Source organism: Nipponia nippon, unplaced genomic scaffold (assembly GCF_047370975.1).
Source record: "Nipponia nippon isolate SJK-2023a ecotype South Korea unplaced genomic scaffold, ASM4737097v1 scaffold_3, whole genome shotgun sequence".
Lineage (NCBI taxonomy): Eukaryota > Metazoa > Chordata > Aves > Pelecaniformes > Threskiornithidae > Nipponia > Nipponia nippon.
In genome coordinates this window covers 88,559,816-88,583,840 of record NW_028262347.1, presented here as the reverse complement: position 1 = coordinate 88,583,840, position 24,025 = coordinate 88,559,816, and the positions used below count along the sequence as shown (strand labels likewise).

The following is a 24,025-nucleotide window of genomic DNA, read 5'->3' as shown; positions in this document are numbered from 1 at the left end:
AATGGCTTGATGAATGGTGATTATAATATCAGTCCAATTTCAATGCAAATACATGGACAGCCTATTCCAATATCATTACAATCCTGTTACAATTTGAAATTGCACTGAAGTATTTGAGCGATTCTTTGGAGGCTGTGCTAATGAAGCTATTACAATGCAAAATCACTATTGTAGGATAATACTTTCAGTGCAAATCTGTAGCTTAACTGTGATTTCATATCACTAGACAGGCTATGCCATCATTTAAAATAAAAAAAAATCTGGCTGAGAAATTGTCTTAATATAGTGTTGGGTTTAGGACACAAATTTGTATAGTGACAAGAGGAGCTGAAGGCTGTGAAGTGCTGTGATGTTGCTAGAACTGCATCAGCCTTGTTGTGTGTAGCAGCTGTAAACTCCTCATGGAGTTCTGAAACAAAACTTTTATCTATTTCTATATATTAGTGCAAAGCTGCAGTTGGAGTGCAGAGTTTCTACTTGGCGGCGTGCCTTGCAGGCATTGCAAAATAGTGTGGGTGCCTGTGCTCACTGGCAGAACTGGCCAGCCCACCCTCAGCATGTGTGCAGGCAGGAGCATGGGGATGAGGCATGGGAACTGGCTTTAAAAGAGGGGGGAAAAAGTGATGGGTTTGAGCTACAGACAGAGCTGCTAAGGGTGGGTGTTGGGAAAATGTTCTTGAGGATAAGGATAGTGGAACAGATATGGTGCAGCTTCAGATGACCTCCAGGGAAGGTTTATTTGCACTTCACTCTTTCTTGCCTGTCCTCTCCTTCCAGTTCATCCATTTCTCTGCCATTTCTCCTTGGATACTTTTCTGTCAGATTAAATTTAATACAGATAAGGCTGACCACCTGAACCTCCCTCCTGCTCTCTGGCACAGGTGACATCACTGCTATCTTACCTGTCATCAGGCTGGCAAGCCACGGGTCACTTGTGTTCCTCCCTGTTGTCCTCTGTGGATACATAAGCTGCTTCTTAATCCTATTCCTTCTTCTCTAACCCTTCTGAAATCTGCCCTTTTTCTGTCTTCCCATGCAGCTGAAAAGGTGGTGTTTGTGTAAGGTTAATCAGCAGTGGGGAACTTGCTTGAGACCTGCTGCCTGTCATCCTCTGACTTCTACCTCCACTTTATTTCTTTTCCCCTTCGGTCTGTCTTTTTTCACTTCTTGCAAAAACATTCAGGCAGCTTCTTTTAACACTGCTATGAGCTTGTTAAAGCAGCTAAAAACAGTGCCTCAAATGCTCTTGTTTGGTAGAAGTTGTCCAGATTTCAGAGTGGGTTTAAGCCCAGGCGCTGTACCTGCCATCCTCTGGAAAGGAGGCTGCACGTAAGAAAGAAGCTTGCCTTAAGCAGAAACTCATTTTCCTTTTGCTTTTCTTTTTGATTTTTTTTTTTATTTGTCATGTCTTTCTTTCAAGAAGCAGGCATGGACTGTCATAACAGCAGATTCCTTCCATCTCAACTGCATTTTTGCCTTGCTTCAAAAAAGAAAGACAGCTGCTGCTGTCTCTTACTGTCTTAAAGATTATTGAGTAGGTCTGTTGCCTGCTCCATAAAAGAAGAAGAAAGATATCTGCAAAACAACATCATTTACTTCTAAAAGAAAAAGAATGTTTGCATGGGAAATGATTTCACTTTTTCTCATTTTCTTTTTTTTTTTTTTTTTAATCTTTTAAGTTGTTGTTTTGTTTGTTTGTTTCCATGCCCCCCCCCCCCCCCCCCCCCGGGCCTCTGCTTGTGGTGGAATATGGCAGCCATGACATTTTTATCCTTGAAAACTCAGACATTAGGTAACAGCTTAAAGCTATAAAATGGCAGGGTCATTCTAAGATTTCTGACTTTCTAAGGCCATTTCTTTCTTTCGTTAGAGTTAAGGCAACACTTTATATAGTTTACTGTTAACACTGCTTTCCCAATGATATTATGGAACCATCCAACCCCATGAACAGATAGCATGGATAACCACTGCCACTACATGTTAATCTTTCTGCTGCCCACTCTTCTAGTATTTGCTTATGACATTGAGTCAATCAAGATTATAACTGATTTGGAAGAGTGATTGTGTTTCCGTGCTGAGGTTTCTGTGCAGCAATTAGCACAGTGTGACCCAGCCTTCATGGGAGATTTGGGAAAGTGAACTGACAGAACAACCTTATAATGGAGAAAATAGCTCATTTCTTTGACAGCTGGGGGCCAATCCTTACTGCTTTTAGGGTTGATTGATACTCTTCTCACTCTTCTAGTGAACACCTTGGTTTTTGTGGGGAACTTCAGCAGCTTTCTGCCAAGTTCCAGTTTCTGGACTCATCTAATCGTATTGCATAGGCTTGATGTAGCTAATGCTCTGTGCAGTACTGCTGAAACCAAACAAAACCCAGTGGCCTATAGCTCTCCCTAAGCACGTGCTCTCCCTAAGCACGTTCTTATGCTGCCAGTAATGTATTCTTGTGCAACTTCTCACATAGAGGTACTAGACACAAAAGGCTGCAGTAAAGCAAATGCAATAGCAGCTGCTCAGCAGGGAAAATCCAATTGCTTTGCACTGGGCAACTATAACTAGCATGGTATTTTTGATTGCTGCAGAGACACTGATTTAATTTTGTCCAAGGCAGCCCCAGTCACTCTGGTCCCTTTGCAAAATACTTCTTTCCCTCTGGCTTTAGATCTTTTTTTTGGAGTTGAGAAAGGTGTTGAGGAGAAGACGAATGCATAATAAAGGAGAAAACGTAGCAAAGCTGCAAATGTACTAAAGCACTGCAAATAAAAAAATGATTTCAAGAAGAGTATGATCTGTAGGAAGTGAATAAAACATCAAGTGATAGTAAGAGTACTTAGAGAAAATCGGTAAGTTAAGTCATGTCCTCACTGAAAGATAACAGAAGTGAGTTAATAAAGTAAGGCAGGCATAGGAGGGAAAACGTAAGCTCTCAACTCTTGTTTTCTTGAGGAAATGCTGAATTATGACCCTCAGAAGTGAAAACTCATTTTTTCTGAGAGAGCACAGTGGAAAAAACAAGGTTGCCACTAATGGCTTTTTTAATGGAAAAAATTTATTATTGGTCAGTCATGAAGTGAAAACTGAGTTCATGTGTCCCCTTAATTTTGTGTTTTTCTGTAAATAACTTAAATAGAAAATGGTTAGATTGTGATGTTTACCTAACATAATTAAATTCAGAGTAGTAAAAATCAGAAACGCCAATTTAAAATAGCGTCTTACTGAATTGTATCAGGATGAATACATAGAAGTAGTATTTTCTGGAGTCCTCACTACTTAAAGCCATTTTGCATCGGCTCTTGTTTCATGCTGTTAAACACTATTATTAAAATTGTCTCTATAATTAACATCAGACATTAACAACAGCTTGATTGTGGGAGTTTCCTCTGCCTGTCTATGGACTATGAAGAGTTGTCTCTTCTTGTAGCGTTAGGGCCAGCAGAGCTCAGCTTGGCTAAAAGTATGGGAGGAAAAAAAATAATGGTTTCCTTCACTGATATAAAAATGCTGAAGTTATCTGTCCAGTGGTTATGCAGAGCGCTCACCTGGGTGGCTCTTACAGTCTTTCGTGAGGAGGTGGCAATCAACAGGGTCAGGTTGGCATTTGGTAATGTGGCTCTTTAGCAAGACCACATCAGGGACTGAATGTGCCCTGTGTTGTGTCACAGCGATGCGGCGTCGTGTTGCAATGGCGCGGCGCTGTGAGGCTGACCTGCCTTTTCATTCTCTGTCACATCAAGGATCCCTGCAATGCTATAGTCTCTGTGCTGTATTATTGGGGTTATTTATGTTGTTTTCCCTTTCAAAATTATGTTCTGGCAGCTCTTGTCTGTCGTGGTAAAACATCTCTCTTACCTGTGCAGAATTTGCTAGCTCAGTGGAGGTCCATTACCCTTCAGTGTTGTATTCATGTACAAAAATGTTTCCTGTAAAGCCTCTATTAGCTGTGATTTAACGGTTATTCAATGCTGCTGTTTTAAAAGAACCTCTGCAATGCGGGAAGTGATTTCTTCTCAGTTTGACACATGAAATAAAAAGAACTTCTTTGTGCCGAGTGACTTGGACTTTGCCGTGTTAATGAATAGCTAATCCAGGTCCGGAAAGTAAAGCCTTGGAGCTGCTGCCTGATATAAATAGAGAAGAGTTGCTAAGCACCGAAAGAAGAGCTTGGCTCACAGGCTGCATACAGTTGGGCCAGTTCATACCCCTGTGCTCATGTGGGCTTCGTGCGAACTTCCATGATACTTAGTGCTTACCTGTTGTGGCCTTAAAAATGAGGATTAAAAACTTTATGTATGACACTGCATGAAAGGTGAGTAAGCCACATGAGCAAATAACAAACATGGCATGCTGTCAGACTTAGGTAGGTAAATAAACTCAGGCTATGTGCATTGGAAGTAATTCAGCAAGCCAGATCGCAGAATAATGAATGTCTGCATGTGCTCCAAATGAGGTGAAAAATTGTCAGGTGTGTGAAGCCCAGATAATGCAGGAAGGGGGCCAACTGAAATAAGTACTGAATCGAGCACCCCCTTGGGCAAGGCACCCTAGAGAGAATGCACTATATTAGCAAATTTGCTACTAATGATCTTTAAAGGGCAAATTAGACATGGATGTGCTTTAAAAGATAACAGAAAGGTGGCTGTTATATACAGGTTACTGTTGTGAGGTGCCAGAGTAGAAAAAGGGCATCCCCAAATGTCCACTTTTGCTTGAAGCAAGAGTTTTGGTAATGGAGGAGAGGAGGCGGTTGCGGGGTGAGAGAAGGGCTTCAGGCTCCTCCACTGCAGCGTACCCAAAGCTGCCTGCAATGATCCAACATCATGCAATTCTGAGTTTGTTGCGCAGGGGCGAAACAAGGACAACAGCATGTCTATTCCTTCATAATGTGCAGGCTTGATAAAAGGAGAAGATTTGCTGTTATCCAAACCTAGTCTTAAAAACTGCAGAAGGTGAAAGCTTTTCTTTTTTATTTTTTTTTTCCTGGCTATTAATTCTATGCAGAAAAGACACTTTGTCAATATTTTCTTTTCAATCCTGAGCTATAGGCACTTTTTCCAGAGAAGTACCTGAGGGAACACTAGTGAAGAGGATGCCATATGGTCTCCTTAGGGGTGTATTTCAGATAAAGGATGCTTTTAGTCCTCAAAATGTGCTAGATATGCTGTTGGTGTACAAGTAATCTTCAACACGGGGGGGGAGGGGGTGGGCGGAAGAGAACTCACCTGGTGCTTGCTTGCAGGGTGTTCAGGTAACATGTGGGATGTGAGAGGCCAAGGAGGGACCTGTGGGCATGACTACTGCTGATGCAGGCTGCCCTGGGTCAGAGCTGGGCTGGTTTTGCTCCTCCTGTCCCTGCAGGCGTAACATGTTTTCCCCTATCACTGTGGTGCCACAAGCCCTAAGCATGAGCAGTCCTATGTCCAACGCATCCTCTGAGCTCCTCTGTCTCTGCCCTGCCTCCTCGTGTTCCTGTGAAATTCCCTTGAAGGAGAATCTAGTCCTGAAATTAGGATTGCTTATGTTTTCCCTGTGAACTTTTTCTCTTTGGAAAAGAGAAAACTGCAATATGTACTTGTTTCCTTGGATTTTTATTTTTTTTTGATTTAACAGAATTTTGGTTTGGGTGGTTGACTGCCAGAGTTGGGTTCTTGTGGCTGAGTTGTATTCCCCCCTGCCAAGACTTTCATGTTTTAATAAACAGTGGGATTTTTTCCTGTGGGAAAACAGAAATGCTATTTTTGACTGTATTTGAATTTATTAAAAAATGGTTTTATGTTCCAAGGGATGACTCGCGCATGTAAAAAACTGTGCAGTGTCAGAAGTTCCCCTCCCCACACTGTGTCAGGAAAGGACCTCCCTGGAGCCTTTTCCTGGGTTGCAGCAGTAGGAAAAGTTCCTCCCTCTGCTGAAGGGGAAGAGACTGATAGAATAAAGCTGGACATTGCCCGCTGTATCGGTGATCCCTCATCCCTCCTCAGCCAGCTGGTTTCAAACATGGGCTGGTTTCAAGTTTGTATTTCAGGAAGCAAATTATGCCGCAATTTGCGGATGGCTGTAGGAGAGAAATGTGAGAATTTGCAGTAGAAATTCCAAAATAAGTGTTTACTGCGTTGCTGTGTATTTGCTTTCACTTGGTAAGATGCACTGGACTTGCATAAAAAAGGTAGAGGGATGGTTTAAATGAATTGGGGAGAAGGTGGGGTGGTGATTTTCTGAAAAAGCCTTCCAGACATTCATGAACAAATACATTTGAAACTTAGTGAAAATAGTTTGACATGTTTTGCCCCTGATAAGGCAGAAGTGGCAAAATGCACATGTTCTTGGTATAGAGCTTGTTCATCTGCAAGATCTACTATATTCTAATTAAGGACTCTGTGAGGAACCTGACCCACAGTTCGGAGGTGCTTATTAAATTCCTTTGGTTTCAGCCACTTGCTGTGATAATACGGGATAAAGATTTTACTTAGAGGCTAATAAGAAACCATTCTCATTGGAGGCTTTGATGCAATATCTTCAGAGCAGATAGGAAATTTCTAAATTAATGCATAATGAATAATCTAGTTTCCTGTTTGAAACTTCTGATTTTCCTTCAGTACCATTTCAATCACTAGCTGCCTGTGATGCCTCTCTTTTGGCAAATACAAAAAATGAAAGTCTATCGGTAGTGGAGGAAAATTAAGAAATGCCAAGGAGAAGGTCAGGGGACTGCCGACATGGGTAATGAATAAAATCAGGAAGGTGAGAGGGTAGACAGAATATGAAATGTCTTACAGAAGGCTGAAGTGGAAATTTCGTTGTTGAAATGAGCTGGCATAAGATCAGGCCCTCTGTGAAGACGGTTGATGGAGACTGGTACCTCCATTGGGGATGCAGGGAAAGGTGGAAGTGGCTGTAGGGCAAGGAAGGAAATCCCTACAGGCAGGGTTGCAAGGGCAATGTGTCAGCAGGAGGCTGTGAATATACTGATATGTTGAGTTTGGCAAAACAGGAGGAAACAAATCATAGGCTGAGGTAAGAATTAAATGAAAAAGAATAAAAAATATTTCTACTTTAAAAGTGCCAGCATTTCCAATCTTGAGGTGAAATGTGATTTTGAAACGAAAAAAGTGTTTTGCTTAGGCAAACATAAATATTGAATATTTTTAGAAATGAAAGAACATTTTATTTCTAATTCTCAAGTTTTAAAACCTACAACGTGATCTCTTCTTTTCTCAAACAATTCAATTAAATGTAAAAGAATACAATTGTTCTGTGAATTATTTCAGTTGACCTGATTACTTTGGTAAGGATTTGGTCAAAATGTTTTGCTCATCTGTCTCAGTGTATCAGATCAAGTCAAATATCTTACTGTGACTAAACCCGGACTTAGGATGGTGTTTTGCTGCACAGTCGTTGATGAAATTCTTTAAATGTTTGTCATCCTTGATACTGTGTGCAACCCAGCTTCTCCCACCCCCAGGGAAGGAGAGCTCCTGACTATTTTGAGTGAATTAATTAGTGCATCAGTAATGATTATGTCTACCACCTCTGAGCAGTACCAAGTTTTTGTTATTTTTCACGTAGATGGGGAAAAAACCAGAAGAAATGACTGGAAAATCATTTCTGAAATGAGCATGATAATGAATCATTAACAGCTCAAATAGCAGTGTCAGGGATACTTGTTTCAATGGGCATGTAGTAAAATTACTTATACATTTAAGAGAAGAATTAATGGTGTAAACTGCTGTTATAATGATGTTTTAATGGCTGGAACAAACTTATAAGAAAACATTTATTTTACCAAGCGTGGTCCAAACCCAACAGGAGATTGAATACAGCCCTTAAGACTAAATGTATTATGCAAAGTTGTGGCATTTAGCTTTTATCTTTGAACTAATGTTTTAATTATCATCAATAAATATTAGATTAAAACTCCCTTACATTATCACTTTAGGTTAGCTGAATTGCGAATATAACCTCCAGTGAAATGGTCACTGTGTATTTGCAGGTTTGCACATAGAAATCTAAGATTTTTGTTGGGTTTTTTTAGGACCAGTAAAACTTTGCACAGCAAGTGGTTCACTTTGGGTTTTGTATGCTGCTTCTCAACTCTACGCATTATAGAAGTGCAGTTTGCTTGCTGAGAACCTGAGAAGCAAAAAGCTGTTTAAATCAGATAAATGGCATAATAGATGTGACCAGTTTTTTTAGGTGTTCACTGTAGTTTTCAGATTAAATAGTACAGATACACAATTTATAAAGAAACTGCTGAACAAGCACAGGAACTACTTACTGTAAAGCTTCTTACTGCTACTATTGTTAATCTATAATGTGCAATCTAATGGTGAAGATCCATAACCGCAAATTTACAGGTGAGTGATCCACAGTACGGCATGCACAGTCCTACAGCAGTTCTTCATAAGGAAACAGACTTGGTATTTATTTAATCCTTTCTGTCCCCAAAGCATTTTTATTTAACTGGGGGGAAAAAAGTATGAACTAAGTGCTTAAATTCTCATTAATGGGCAAGTAAACTAAATCATCCCTAGAATTTCAGTTCAATAAGCTACTTAACCTCTGTGCCTCAAATTCACATGGAGAGTAGTTGATAAAATGACTTTGACTCAGCGTCGCCAGCTAGCAGTATTGTGGTTATGGGGAGGAGGACCGCATTTGGGAGCGGTTCTGCCTCTCGCTGCAGACATATCGATATATGAGTATATGGAAGTGCAAAATCATATCATAGAACAGTATCAATCTGTGTAAGATAAAGGTGTCTAACTTGTGGTAACGTTTCAGGCGCTGCTTCTTTGTCTTGCATGATGTATTGAAATAGAATAAAGTCTGCTCTTCAGAGCACTACCTAAAAGTACTATTACTATCCTTAAAATGTGTGAAGTGTGGTCTAATATAATCTTCATCGCACCTACTAAATTTGCCCTGCTTTTTGAATACTAATGTGAAAAGAAGAGGAACCAAAAAGGACTAAAGTACGAGCCTGGCTCTTGTTTTCATTGTTTAAATGGTAGGAGGTGGTTGAGAATATATACACAGTAAACTATGAGATCATTTTAAGCACTTCAGTGCCTTGTGGCTAGGATTTTATTGCCCTATATTTAGAAGAGAGAAGGGGAAAGGGGTTCAACCACCCCTAAAAGCATTGCCACCACAAAGTGGTTAAATACCACTGTGTCTGACCTTATGTTAAAGCCGGTAATGTGCCAAACATATCGATCCTGTTCAGTTGCCCGTGTGCGGTGTGTTTGCTAATGCACGAGCTAACACGGAGCGTAAAGCTTAGCAGAGAGACCTTGGCTTGAAATGGGGGCAGAGTGCTGCCCTTGCTGTCCGTTGGGCAGCCCAGCACTGGGGGTGGCACCTGTTTAATGATGAGCCTTTATGTCTCCAAGGAAAGCTGGGTGCTCTTCTGGATAAGAGGAAACAAAATACATGTCAGTAGAAGGGATATAATCTATCCAGACTCTACAGGTCTGGGGGAGTTTGGCTACAAAATCTAGCACGTGTGGCCAAAATAAAAAGCTTTAAGAGCTTCAGCCTGCAGCCCAAGGTATGAAAGAGGAGGAGACTTGAGACACCAATCTGCCCCGAGGAAAAGCTTGCAGAAAACCAGTCTGGGAAAATAATGTGGGAGAGCGAAGTTGTCTGATTCAACCCTAAATTAGGCTTATTTCTCTTATTTAACAGATATATCTTCTGCAAACAGTTCTGATGACACAGTCTGGTTTGGATGTTGTGAGTAAAGGCTTTCTGTTCATGTATAACTCAATGAGATGATTAAGGTGATTTTTAAGCAAACTCAGCATCAAAAAGGCATTCTTCACCCTCTGGGGTGATAAAGCTGGAAACAGGGTGTCTGTGCTCCTCTCGGCCTACATCCAAGGTAGCAGGGTCAGGTCATGCAGGGAAGTCGCTCCCTGTACCAGAAGGGAAGGAGACAGGCCAGGAATGGAGCATTCTGCCTTTATTAGGGATCTAAGACCTCTAAAAGCTCTCCTTGCATAGTGAATATGGTTCTGAATCGTTTAATAAGGGTAAACAAAATCTACATATGTCTGTGCAGCATCTTCTGCATTGCTGTCTGCTAATGACCTATAATTATATAGCCATGAGATGACTGTCAGGAAGTTAAGACAGGCCAGCCATTTCTGATGTTAATTGCACATAACATATGGTTTTTGAAGGCTCTGAATTAAAGTAAGTGGTTGTCAGTGGCCCTCATCTCTTGGGTTTCACTGTTTATGGCTGGTATCAAGCGCTGCTGATAATTCCCTCTAAAGGCAAAGGGGAAAAGGGAGCTGGCAACTGTGTCTCTGCCTGTAGGTCCTCCCCAAGGGGTCTGGTTCCAGCGTCATCTGTCACTCCCAAAGCGTGACCAGCATGTGCACTGTGTTGCTGCAGTTGGCTCTTAATAGTGAGTGTACCTTAATGACCTGCCGTGGCCCTTGGTGTCTCTGGTGCCCAAAGCTATTAATCAGCAAAAGGGGGAAAGATGGATTGTATTATAGGGAATGATGCTACTGTTATCTTCTTGTTGTGGCATAGTAAATAGTCTTTGGGGAGTCTGTTTTTGGAACCTTTTTGATACAAATTTATGGCAGATTTAAAACTTCTTTGGGTCCCAGAAATCCACTGTTTAGAAGGCTGGTGCCAGAGGTGCTCTGAAGAAGTGTGTGTTGACATTGCTTTGCTTTTAACTGTGTCAGAAACCTAAATCTTGATTTAATGTGCATATAGCATATTTCCCGAAGAGCAGATGGTGCCTTGCAAGCTGACAGTGAGCAGGCTCTCTCTGTGTCTTGCTCTTCTGTCTGTCTCTTTCCCATATGCCTTATGAAAATAAAAAGGAGAAAATAATATGTGCATGTTTGGGTTTGTTTTAATGGCACTAAGCCAATTGGCTGTCTCCACACTCCACTTTTAAGTGCAAGGTGCTGGAAGCACCTGCTCTGGTTGGGGCTTTGTTGTCTCATTGTGCTATGGAGTTTGGTGTGCTTGTGCTGTGACCTTGGCCAAGATTGGTCTCCATAAGGGTTTTTTTTAGTAGTACCAAAACACTTCACAGAAGCACCCCTGTTCTTCTGTGCCCTTCGTCAGGAAGGCTGCTGGGGCTGGGGAAGGCATTTCTAGATCAATAGGAAAGGAGTAAGTTGAGGTCCAGGTTAATCTCTCTGTAGCCCACTGAGGTAGTGACCTTCTTCAAGGGATCATGCAAAAGAATTGCTCAAAGGGAGTTATTTCAAATGGGGAGGAAAGAGGTTGATTAGTGAAGACACCCTAGGGGTAGCAGAGGCTTCAGATAAAAGGAAAACTTAATGGAGTAGGTGTACCCATCGTTGTGTGAATAAGGAAAAAAGGTAAGGGAATCTTTTGCTGATTTTAATCCAGCATAAATACTCAAGTTTATTAATATATAATCAGTATCTGGCAAAAACTGTATATCAGGAAAGAAAAAAAAAACAATGGAATTATGTTTGTGTACAAGGGATAGTCAGTGAATTACTAGCAATAAATTCCATTAATTTTGTGAGTAATGAGAAAGAAGAGATGATTATTACTATTATCAGACAAAAGAAACCTTTGCAGCTTCAGTGAAAGCCTGTTGAAAAAGAAATAAACATGTAAATGGTGCCAGAGAATCATTAGCTGGTGGTGATAAATATAATAAGAGGCATTAGTGCAGAAATAGCAACACTAGCAATTTGTATGCATTAAATTTTCTGAGGCCTGTCGTATTTCAGTGAAAGAAAAAAAGATGGCGTGGTACCAGAGGACAATGCTGTTGCTTGGTACGTGCAGTATGACTCCATCATTTTATAACATGTTGGTTGGGCCTATAGTTACAGTTTAGATGGAAATACTTCATGCTTTAAGTATGAAGGCAATGCTGTTAAAAATAAGCTTGGAAAACAAAATTGCAGAGAGGTATAGCGAGTCAGGTCTGCAGAAAAATGGGGATAGTGAATTGTGGAAGAAAAATGTTACCATAGCAAAAAGATGTAACATGCACGTATTTGAGTCCTGATTTCAGCTGCCTGTACCATGAATGGATCTAGCAAAAATGAGCATGTGTGCAAAACCAGCCATTTGGTGAACAGATTAAATAGGTGTGCACACAAAGAAGGGAATAGACTTGCATGCAAATCATGTAAAGTAAGTTTCTCCATACATAGACAAGATAACGCTGTTAGCAGATGAACTTTTGTGTCTTGCCTATTTGCCTTTGTTCTGAAAGGGTCCTAGACAGAAAATTCCTTGTTAGGAACCCAGTCAGGGAAGGGGTTTTGCATACTGTTAGGGTTGGATATGTTAAATAAAATATCCCCTGTTTATATTATTATTTGATATAACATTGCGTTTTATTAGCTACATATTTTAGATCAGGTTTCTTTGCTAAAAGAATGATGATACACTTTGCAACTCTGATGCATTGCTAAGGAACGGTGGTACAATCTCACCCGGAGTTTTCTTAGCTGCGGCACTGGACTTTGGGCTTTCAGCTTATTGTAAATGTGTTTCTTGCCCCTACATACAGAGGGGGTCAGATTTGCTTTTGGAACGCAGAATATGAAGGTAAATGTGAACCTGGGGAGGTCCTTCGGTTGCAGCCTCCCATGGAGACTTGAAGCTAAAGGTGATTTTCATAGGTATGCTGAAATTGCTGCAATTGTTGCCAAGTTGGGGCCTGCAGCTGCTTTATGCTTTATGTTTTAGCCCTGCTGATTTTTGCCGAGTGTCACCTTTGGGTTGTTCCTCAACCCTCCTGTATTAGCTGCCAGTTTTAGGTGGGGCTACTGAGCCTCTCAGTTTGGAGGCAACAGCAGGGACACAACCTCTTGCTTATGCAGCTCAGATTCTTTTGTTACATAATATAAAGTTATTCAAGTTAAATTACGTAGTCTGCTTTAGTACTGCTAAATATGAATCTTGAAATTCCAGAAGCAACATAAATGTCTGATTTTTATCCTGAGAAGCATTGTGACTGTCTTCAAGTTCAATGTCAGATAATGTGTTTAATAACATTTGTTGATGGAAGATAACATTCTCTTCTGTCTTGCTTCCTACTTTGAAAAATGTCCTTTATTTCTTTGGAGTTCAGCTTTCTCCTATAAATCAAATATACATGAGCGAGTTTTCTGATAGAGAAACGCAACAAGGTTATAGCCAGAATCACTCTCTTGTCTGCACTAGGAAGACAAGAGGTTATTATTTTTTTACCATTGTTTTACATTAACAAGGATAACAAATGCAAGTTGAAGCATGAACTTGCAGGGACAGTATATTTTAGACAGCCCATTTTCCACTTTTATTACAGTGATTTTAACATTCGCATATTTTTTGAGGCATTTGGAAGGAGCACAAGCCCTGCATTCAAGAACAAAAATAGCAAGCAAGTTGCTGGATGCATTCATTAGACTTGAATTTTCTGCACAGTACCTGGGTGAAATTTTGTAAATCAAGAATATTTATGGTGTAAGATTGTAAGTCTTGAGCCAGTTGAAGCATTTTGCTTACAGTGAGAAGAAAAAGTCCATCCATAGAAGATGTGATTTAGTGTTCTGAACTTACTGAAGTCAGCGGAAGCAGAATAAGCAAGAAGTAGAAGTTTTGTTTCTCAGACCATTAAATTTAGATTTTAGAGATGCAAGGTTTCAGGTTTTTATAAATTCCCATCTGGAAATGAATCTGACTGTCAAAGTCTTTTCTAAGAAAGCAAGTTCTAGAGCACTGAATCTGAAATGTAGACTTTTGGATCAGGTGAAACATTTTCTTTAAGTTTTAACTCTATAAAATACAAATGGTATGATACTACACTTTAAAACTTGAACAGAACCATTTTGGAAGAAAACCAAAAGTAGCGGATTGGCTCTTGTCAGTTCTGCCCCATCCCTGCCTTTAGAGTCCAGGATATAAATGTGAATTATATGCCACTGACAAGGGACTCGTGATCGATATGGTAAAAAGAAATCATACCTGGAGCTTCCTCTGTGAAATGTCAAGTATCATAGAAGTTATTTATATCTCAAATGGAAAAGTACATCGCGGAAGGCAAAGGATGTGCTTTGCACTCTCCAGAAGTGGGGCTGTCCCTTGAGTTAGGTGTCTCTAGATACAGTATCTGTAATGCAATTGCTGGAGACCTTCTGCTCCCTCTGCTATTAAAAATATATCTCTGGGGGCAAAATGCTGTAGTTGCTGAATGTGAGTGGCAGTTGGTGGAAGGAGTCCATCCCAAAGGGAGAGCTGGATATGCATAGACGTGCTCTCTGGCTTTCTCAGGGTACTTGGGCCACACAAAATGTGGAAGAACATCTGGCATCAGATGCTCTTCTCTGCAGTTTCCTCTTCCGTAGTACCTTCAGAAAACTCCCTCTTTTTCCTCATTTAACAATCAGCTGTGCTGAGGATGATGTTTCTCCTGCTTTGACCAGTGGGTCTGCTTGCCTTGTTGGTTTTTACTTGTCACTTCTTGATTCCCCATGAAATAAGCCTTTTTCAGCCTCTCTTCTGGCTGCTGCTGGAGGAGGAAGAGAGCTTTCCCATGGGCTTGAGTCCTGGAGAGGCTGGGATCTTTCTCCTCTGTTTTATCTGTTCCCTGGAAGATGTTTACAAGTGCTTCCTCAGCTGCTTCTCTAGAAAGTGCGTGAAATTAAGGGAGTGTTTACCCATATAGCCAAATCACACATTTCTTTCTGGAGCTGAACTGTGGAGCCCAGGACGTTGCATGCTTACATCCCACTGCTTAGTACCTTTGCTTTTAAGGCCAGGCACAGTGCCCAGCAGCCCACTGCCTTTTGCATCCAACCTCAAGGTAATTAATGTCCAATTTGCTCTGACGGATAATCCATTTATCATGCCTTGTGGTGCTGACAGTGTGGTGCTCTGGCCTCGCTGTGCTGTGATTGTGCACGCTGGGGACGGAGGGTGCTTTGATGCTCCCTTTTCCAGCTTGGGGAATGCTGTTAGTGGGGGCTTTTGCTGTCAAGTCAGGGAATACTTGGGATTTCAGCCTGTGCGCGTGCTGAAACTCATGTTTCTGTACTTCTCCATCTCAAGCAAAACTGGGTAGAGCTGCTGATGCTGCTAATCACACCTCTGAATTGCAGTGTCATACCCCTCCTGCAGTACTTCTGGAGACCGGATAAAGTGTAAAAACCCTTGTCCCTTGTGCTCCTTTAGTAGCTGCTACTTCTCAAGAGAGGTTTAAATGGATTATTTCATCCCAACCGTTGTTTCATTTGTATTGTGTGCTGGGATTTTCTTAGGGGGGTGATAGGAGATGCTGAGGGACTGCTGCTTCATGGTGCTGGTATGACCGGTTATGATGACAACTGTAGAAATCCATAGCAGCAAAAATAGATGCCAGCTTTTGTCTCTCTTCCAGGATCAGCTGCACCCCTGTACCTCTATGATAAATGTTTGCCCTGCTGCTTCTTCGGGGTCTCCAGTGTCAGAGATTTCAAGGCTTGCTCAGGAAGCCTAACCCAGTACTGCCCTGTCCTTCCATTTAAAAAGTTTCACTGCTTAACTGACTTTGATTTTCTTTGCCCCAGTTGAAGTAGGTTATCTCTGTCCCTATCCACAAGGACACAGATTATTCCTTGCCTTTGTGCAACAGCTTTTTTTTTTTTTTTTTTTTTTTTGTAGTCTGTCCTTTTGTTCCTCTTTCATCTCCTTTTCTTGGAGCTAAGCAATGCCAAATTATTCAATCTCTCCTCCTATGCGATCTTTTAAACACCTCCAAAGGGGAAAAAGTACATTTCAGTTGCAATATTTCAAATAATATTTCATGTATAGCTTATTTAAAAAAAAAAAGTCCTATATAAACTTATCTCTGCATAGTGGTATTTTGTCAATTTTACCTGCAGTGAAGATTTATCTACAGTATTTTTGTGTGTGTTTTTATTTAGCATCAAATTGGAATGTGATTTGAAGCTTCATGGGCAGGATATACTTTGAAAATCCATTATGAAAACTTATAACTCAGGTGGTGTTATTAGATCCACTTATCTACCAGGTAGCCCAAAGAACTGGGACAATCATCAGCCACTTCTGCAGTGCTTGCTTTATCCTGCATTTCAAATTGCTTTTCAAAAGCTAGCTTATTAAAACAACCCAAAAAACTCTTAAGTGTTACAGGGGTAATGATCTCCCTAAAAGTATTTTTGCCTTGTTGTGCTGCAGGAGTAGGAACTTGCCATGAAGTTTAGAGCGGTTTAGATTAAGGGTTTGGAGGGGGAAAAAAGCTTGAATTGCTCTTAGAGAAACAACTCAAATACATGCAGGGAAAGTGTTTAAGGAGACAATCTTAGAGCTCTTAGTCCCCACCGCCTTTGGTCCTTCATCCCTGTCACGAGGCGCTCCCACGCCTCCTGCTCTCTGTGACTGTGGCTGCACATGTGGCTCTTTCCCACTGCCGTTTCCATAAGTAATCCATGATTAGGTACATGCTGGTTTTGATATTTTTTTGATAACGAAACGTTACACTCTACCTTCCTAAATGAAATTTGTCTCTTGCAGTTTCATGATACGGCTTTATCCAAATGACTTGCAGTAAGTGGGAGCCTAGAAGCCGGTTTTTTTCTACCTCATTTTTCAAAACCTTTATTATCGATGTCTTCATTTTCAGTCTGCTCCAATGCTGCTTATAAATGCATTTAGAAAGGTTAACATTCAAAAATAATGAGACTTTCTTCATTTATAACGGTGACCGGGATATTGTGTAGTAATAATGTCTCCTGCTGCAATAAAATATTCTTTAGAATGTTTTGAGGGCCTTTGTAATTCAAGGTTAAAGATACTAAGATAAGTCAAAGTAGACTTAGTATTTTTTAATAGTATTCAGAAGAGGTCCTTGCAGTTTGGGAAAGTGGTTGTTTTGAAGTGATGTGTCTTCTTTTTTTTTTTAACTGATCGGCTTGTTAGATGAGGAACTAATGAGAAAACATGACAGTTTCTAGATATTTCTGTCTGTAATTTTTGACTGGCGGAAGTAATATCTACTCGTTAGGGTCAAATTATTAACATGTACCGTTGTCTGATCCAAATTCATCATTGTATTATCTCAGTTAGAGGAAATATTGTGCCATTATATTCCCATGCATCATAGGAATAACAGAAATTGAGTTTTTTGTTCTCCTTTGGTCCCCAAACCAGCTCAGCCTTTTTAAAGGATTTCAGCAGGGTTTCCAGGGGAAAAGAAAGAGCAAGCCTGGTCCGTTTGAGACTCTTAACCAGAAAGACAAAGGAAATTCTTCTGGGCCGTGCAAGTTTTCCCCTTCTGTCTTTATTAATTTGTCCATGGGAAGGTGCAGACATTAGCACGGTGTTGCTGAGGCACGTGTATGTATTCCCTGTATGATCGTGAAACTATCTGCAGAACTGAAGGAGCTGTTACTTAAGGACTGTCAATTCAATACAGGATTTTAAGCAAAAGAAAGTTAATGTGAGCAGGGATCCAAACTGCCCCTGTGCAACTGGCTCTGTTGCTCGCAAAAGTTCAGCTTGGGTATTTAATGTAGTCTGTAGTGCTCATCAAGATGAGTGTGTGTGTTTATTAAAAAATACATAGTACTTGGTTGCAATCAACCAACTCTGTATTGAGTTGTGCCTAGTAGCTATCAGGAATACAGTCTAACCAGCCAGCCAGCTAGAAGCAGGTGTTAATGTGTGATTTATTAAACTGTATTGCGTTTCTGGGCTAGTTTTCTCATCTATTTGTTAAAATGTGAGTTCGGTCCTGACAGCAGTTTTCCTTCTGTATTTGTGAAAATGTTTCTGTGATATCTATAGTGGATTAGGAAGGAATTTCAGAATATTAGTCCATTTTTGGTGTCTTTAAGTATCATAGTAAGGGTAAATGAAGGAAAATCTTGTATAAGGCAGCAGCTATCTGGAGAGTGTTAGCACGAAGTCTGGGTACCACTGCAAATCTTAAGGGGTATGCACGTCTTTGGCTATTTGCTTATGAAATTTTCTGTGTTAAAGTTGTTTTTAACATCCTCCATAAAAGAAGTCTGCACTGCATTATGGAGAACCAATTTTAAGAAAAGTTACTGAGTACAACCTTTTGTGGCAGTGTGTAGATATAAAAGAAATAGAAGTAGGCAATGAAGTTTCTGCTAAATCCACTGAAATCCAGAAGGCAGATTTACTGGCTTAGGTCAAATACTTGAGCTAGGTCCCAGAATTTCTTCCTTGACAAGTTTATCAGCAGACACAAAATAGGAAGCTTTGCAATGTAGCACAAAAATTGGTCCAAAATAGTCTTCTGTTTTCTTCAGCTACGCTTAAAGAAGCCTTACTCCACTGTATGTTTCTATATACAGTGTGAAAAGACCAATAATAGGATTTCTCTGGCCCTCTCTATTCTATCCCTGCTTTCTAGGGAAGATGTGTTACCTCTGGCTTCCTACATGTCACCTGCCTGCTAGTGATATACCCTTAGCCAGGGTTCATGGTTTTAAGAGCTACAGCAGGTGCTTTTAAATCTCCTCTGTTTCCCAGAGCTCAGAATTCCTTGTGCTCATGGCTGTATCTGCTGAGATGGGAAATATTTCGGTATGTTGTCTGACCACAGCCTTCAAGTGCTAATTTATAACAAAAATAAAAAGAGAACTGGATAGCAAATGATTGTAAAAACAAACAAACAAAACCCAAAAGCATGCCCCCCTGCCAACCCACAACACTTCTGCACAACTCCTGAAAATATAAAGGAAAAAAAATCTAAACTCTTTAAAATCTTTTTTCCTAATAGCCTACAAGTTCTGATCCTATTTGAGTGCTGCTGTGGTTTCTTTTTCTGAATTGATTCAGCCTTTTCTGTAAGCTCTCAAAGATCTTGTAGAAAATAAATCAAATATTTTTTTAATCATGCCTCACCATGGTTCTGTTTAAGAAAGAATTACATCAAATAGTCTTATCATAAGAAAAATGTATTTTTCTCCACAAATCAAATGGGGGAGGGGAAAAAGAGATACTGTAGTGAGCTTGTTGCTTTTTTTGCTCTTATTTGTTATAGCCCCATGATTTAGAGCTATGACCAAGGGCACAGTGAACTGGTGGAGAAGAGCTAAACCACTGGTGAGAGGAAAGACCATCACTTCTCAGCTCTATTGTGGTATGCAAGGAGAAAATCATGTAACACTGGTACTTGCAAAAAAAAAATGCAGCATCACCTGGTGGTAGGATATGATCATTGCTGTTTGCTGCAACAAAAATAGTAGCAGTATTCCTGGCTCAGAGGGATGTTCCCACAGCCAGGTCTGTGAGGGCATGCATATTCTGAATAAATATCTGAGTATATAAGTCTAGAGCAGTGTGGTTATCCTTGTGACCGTTATGATCTTTGGGAAAATCTGGCATCGTCCTCTGTTTGTGAAGCTTTCCCAGCAGGTAACTGAGATCAGCTTCCAGCCCTGTATGTCCAAGGTAAAGTGGCCTGGGCATGTGCCCAAGTATTACATGGCAGAGACCCAGACTCCTCGTATCTGTAGTGGCTGGAAATTTTAACCTGAAATTAAATTCTTAAGTGAAGGTATCTTACCTTTTTATTGTGTATTTCAATGATGGTGTCCAAGTTGCAAGGAAATTGCAGGCAGTAATTTGACCCACGGTACATGAAACTCTGCATGTATGACTTTTCAAAAGGTAAGAAAAAACAACTACCAAATAGCAAGCAGTCTTCTGAAAAAACTAGTACTTGCCATTTTTGAATGATGCTTGTATGTATTTTGCATTTCCGCTTTGCCTTATGGTAGCTAACCGTTGCTTGGAAGTATTAATTTTCTCCAAGTATTGTATATGGTATCAAACAGTAAAACACAGGTTCTGGCTGGCATTTGAACTGATGTTGGAACAGTGTTACTTGTATATTGTCAGTCATTGATCTTGCTATGCAAAATGATTTGTTGTAGCAAACAAAATGTGCATGCTTTGCATGCATGAAAACATATCCTTCACGTCAACGGTTGCTAAAATCTGATGCGCTTCTCCTGTATGGTCGCAAGCAATTCGGCTGTGTTAGGCACTGCGGCTGTCAAGGGGCCTGTGTCAGCATTTAGGCACCGATAGTCAATTGTTAGTCGCCATTTTCCATTTGGTTTGCGGACTGGCCATACGGGCGAGTTGCAAGGTGAGTGAGTTGGGATAATTATCTCTTGCTCTTGCAATTCTGTTATTACAGGGGTTATACCCTCCCGAGCCCCTAAAGGAAGAGGGTACGGTTTGACCTTAATGATTTTGGAAGGAGGGAGCACAGGTGCCAGTTGTAAAAGTCTTATAGAAATGATGGGGAGTCCAAATTTCAACTCCCTTCCTTTTGAGTCTGTCCATGCTCTCCCCTTCAATAAATCAAGTCCTAAAATGTCCGCGTGCAAAGTACCCAATATCATCGTGGTCTTAACAGGAGATGGGTCTCCCGGTAACCAGCATCTGACTCGAGCCGTTGGCTGTGGCTTAGAGTTTCCAAAAGCATCTGTGACCCAAATTTGTTTTTTATCAGCAACTATGCCATTGCAATTAGCGACATCCGCCCGAAGCGCTGACATCTGAGCACCCGTGTCAACTAAGAAAGTAACTGGGGTTTTAAAGGGACCAAGGGGAAAAGTAATTACAAAGTCTCCTCTATTATTTTCTGTGAGCCTTCTCAAATGGACCCACTGGCCATCCCCCGGCTCACTTATTGGGGGCAGTGCGTCTAGTTTCCCGTCCCAAGATCAATCAAATCCTTTTCAGGGGCATTGGGTACCTCAGAGGTAACTCCCGTGATGTTGTCAGATCGGGGCTCTGCCCTCATACTCTCTCGAGCGTGCTGGTCAATTTGGAGGGGTACTTTCTGTTTGTTTTTCCACGCTTGCACGAGTTTCTCTAAGGCTGTAGTAGGCATACCATCCATTAACTCCCGGGGAATCCCCTTTTCGATTCCCTCCGCCCACAATAGGTTTCTCCTCACCCCTGAGGCCCGAGGGGGAGGGCGATTTTCCTGCTGTTCCAGTCTCCTTATGGTAGTTCTTGATTTTATAGCCCCCCCCAGTGAGACCTATTCTCCTACCATAATTTATCAGTTCCCGGGCTACCTCCCCCCAAGTCATGGCCCCTCCTTCTCGTTGGTTTCGCCCCCCCCTTCCCCTTGGGGCTAGCATATCCCTTAGACGGTCCTGCAGCTGTATCGCGTACAGCTTCAGCGAGTCTGGAAGACCCCGGATCAGGGGAGTCATTTGATCAGGGTGTGCATTTAGCAACATTGGGGAAGGCTGTTGAGGGACTAAATGCCTATCGTGCATCAACTGGAGGCAAGCAGCCTTTTGTACACTTTCAGTTAAATGATTTATATTGGGGGTCTCAATACATGCTGGGTCTCCTCTTTCCAGGGGGTCTAAACCTCCTGCCCAATGCGCAGCTCGTTGAGTTAATGACCATGGCTCTCTTTGATCATCAGTGGTTAAAAATACACCGGGCCCCCAGTATCCCCGTGCCTCATCTTCTGACAGTAAAACTCGGTCTCCGCCAGTCAATGACACCCTCCATACGTATTCAGTCTCAGATTCTTGAGCCTGCCTAGTGTATTTTTCCTGGATTTCTGTTAGTTCAGTTGCCGAATATGGCACCATCCAGGTGGTGACTTGCGGAGCTCCTCCACCTTGGCCTTCGGTGGTCTCCGTTTTGATTAATGGTATCAGAATTACCTGCTCCTTTTCAGCTTCAGGGTAAAACACTTCTTGACTAATTTCCAATTCCTTGAGCAGGCATAGGGGTTTTAAATTGGATGCTGACTTGTGGGCTAACTTTGCCAAACTCGAAAATCCTGGCTTGCTGTCCGGAATTGAGTCATAATCTGTTTGATCGTAAACCCCCCACTCGTTCTCTTCTAATTCAGACCATAAGATTTTCTCTCGGTCCCACGCATCCGCGAGAGCCACGCAAGCCCGCTGAGCGGCATTACGTTCCACAGTTAGCTGTTTTTGTGAGCTCTCCAGCTGTTTTTGTAAACTCGTGCTTTTCTCGCGTTCCGCTGTTAATTGGTCCTGTAAAGACCTAATTGTTTCTCCTTCCGCCTGCCTCGCCAAATGCCTTTCCTTTTGTGCCGCCGTCAGCGCAGCTCCTAATACAGCACACACCAGAGCCTTTCCTTTACCCGCCCGCCACTTCTGTTCCTTCACAAGGGTGACTATACGATTTACCACTGTCTCAGGGTCGTGCCAATTATCGTGAGCCCAAGCTATTCCAGGTGGCGTAGGGCATGCTTTGTACTCCTTCAACTTCTCAAAAATTGGGGAGCAGTCAAGCATCGACATTTCCCGGGTAGTGATGACTCGCCACTCCTCGAACCTCTCCTGGCCTATACCTGAGAGGTCACTTCCCGATTCTCACTGTCCGTGTTTGCCGGATGGAGAATCGGTATCCCCTTAGGACCTTCCAGCACCAAGGGGATCCTGTCCGTGACGCCAATTTAAAAAATGTCACATCCCACCTGGGGAGGAGGAGGGAGGAGTGACTAAGGTTTGTAAATCCTCTCAGTGTGGATTCAGGTGGGCCAACACTCAAGGTCCATACACAAACACCAGCTTTAATAGAAAGCTTCTATAGAGACAAAGAGTGAGTACAAATATTCGATACCCGCCAGCCCTCTCTCAGTTATATCCACCCCAGCTATGCAGCTTTATGGAAAGTCAAGGTAGGCCGTGCAGTACTTGACTACAGTTTAACAACTTAATCACCTTAGGAAAAGTGAAAGAGAGAGAGAGGAGGAAAAGAGAATCACCAGTCCTGGATCCAGCGTTGGTCCTGCCGACAGGGGTATTCGGTGGGGAAAAAGGAGAAGAGCGAGGAGGAGAAGTGAAGGTTCTTGCAGAGATGTTGATCCTGCGCAGGGAGCTCGGTGATAATTCCACAAATCAAGCGCACCCAAGCACACCGTCATACAAACTACAGCACGTTTATCAGGCTACGTGATTAGTATAAACCCGCCTAAATTTACACTTATTGGTTAGTGATTAACATTCCCTACACTATTGGTCTACTGTATTTCAATGAGCCTCGCTTGCTATGTAAATTAGCACGCATGCTCCTTCCAGGTGTGGGGGGGCAAGTCTTTTTGGTCCTGAATTGAGTCGGTGGTCGCGATCTCCCCTCGCCGCATTTACCTTTCACCCAGTTTCTGCAGTTTTATCAGACTTCATGCTTCTCTGGCCACCGTCCAGTCTTTGGTGCCAAGATGTTCGCTTTTATCAGCTTGCTAGCTCTTCTTCAAGGCTAGAGCCATTATTTTTCCATGGTTTGTTATCTTTTAGCTCCCTCCCAGATTCCTTTCCCAAGGCAGGAGTGGTTAGTAGCTTTGCTAACTGGAAAATGACATCAGAGATACTGGTGGAATTAAGAGGGGTGACCGGTCAGACCAAGAGGAGCGATACCAGGGCTGTCCCCCAGGCAGCAGGTGTGGGGGGGGCAGGAGGCTTCCCAGCCCGGGGGGGTTGGGGCCGAGGCAAGGCTGCCCTGTCTCCACAGGGCTCCCTCCCTCACCCTTGCTCCAGGGGCTGCCCAGTCCTGGGTCCTAGCGACCGTCGCTCTGCATTGTGGTTTTAGCACCCGGGCTGTTTGAGACATCTTCTTGTTTTGCTCTAGCAGTTCTCTACGTAGGGGCAAAGCCCTTCTGTTTTATTCAGAAAAATGTTTCTTGTGCACTTTAATGCCAACTTTAACATACATCGTTCCATTGTTAAAAGATACTTTGGCAGTACAAATTTCAAACTGGTATATCAGTGTATATGACTTCGCATTCTGCTGTTTAGCTGTACCTGTGTTACAAATATTTTGCCTATCTTTTGCTTCATATGGGGCCTGATAAGTGTATGCCTTTGTGGGTGAATCTTTAAGGTAATAGATTTTGACTATTCCTGTGAAGTGCCAAATTGTCAGCTTTGTTTTAAAGTGGTAGGTTTAGACATGGATTGGGGACCTTCTGAGAAAATTTCCTCACTCTACTTCAACAATCCAGTTTTTCTCTGGAAATAACCAGGTTGGGCAATCA

At 41.8% G+C, this 24,025-nt stretch overlaps 2 long non-coding RNA genes across 3 annotated transcripts in view; one reads left to right on the top strand and one right to left on the bottom strand.

Moving 5' to 3' along the window:
• The window catches only part of LOC148054750 (uncharacterized), a 174,108-nt gene that overhangs the window by 24,327 nt on the left and 125,756 nt on the right, over positions 1–24,025 (top strand). The window lies entirely within an intron of this gene.
• LOC148054751 (uncharacterized) lies at positions 13,604–22,907 on the bottom strand. Its single transcript, XR_015706366.1, has 2 exons — positions 22,760–22,907; positions 13,604–15,736 (listed from the first exon to the last, which is right to left on the bottom strand). It is a non-coding gene; the product is annotated as an uncharacterized LOC148054751 (long non-coding RNA).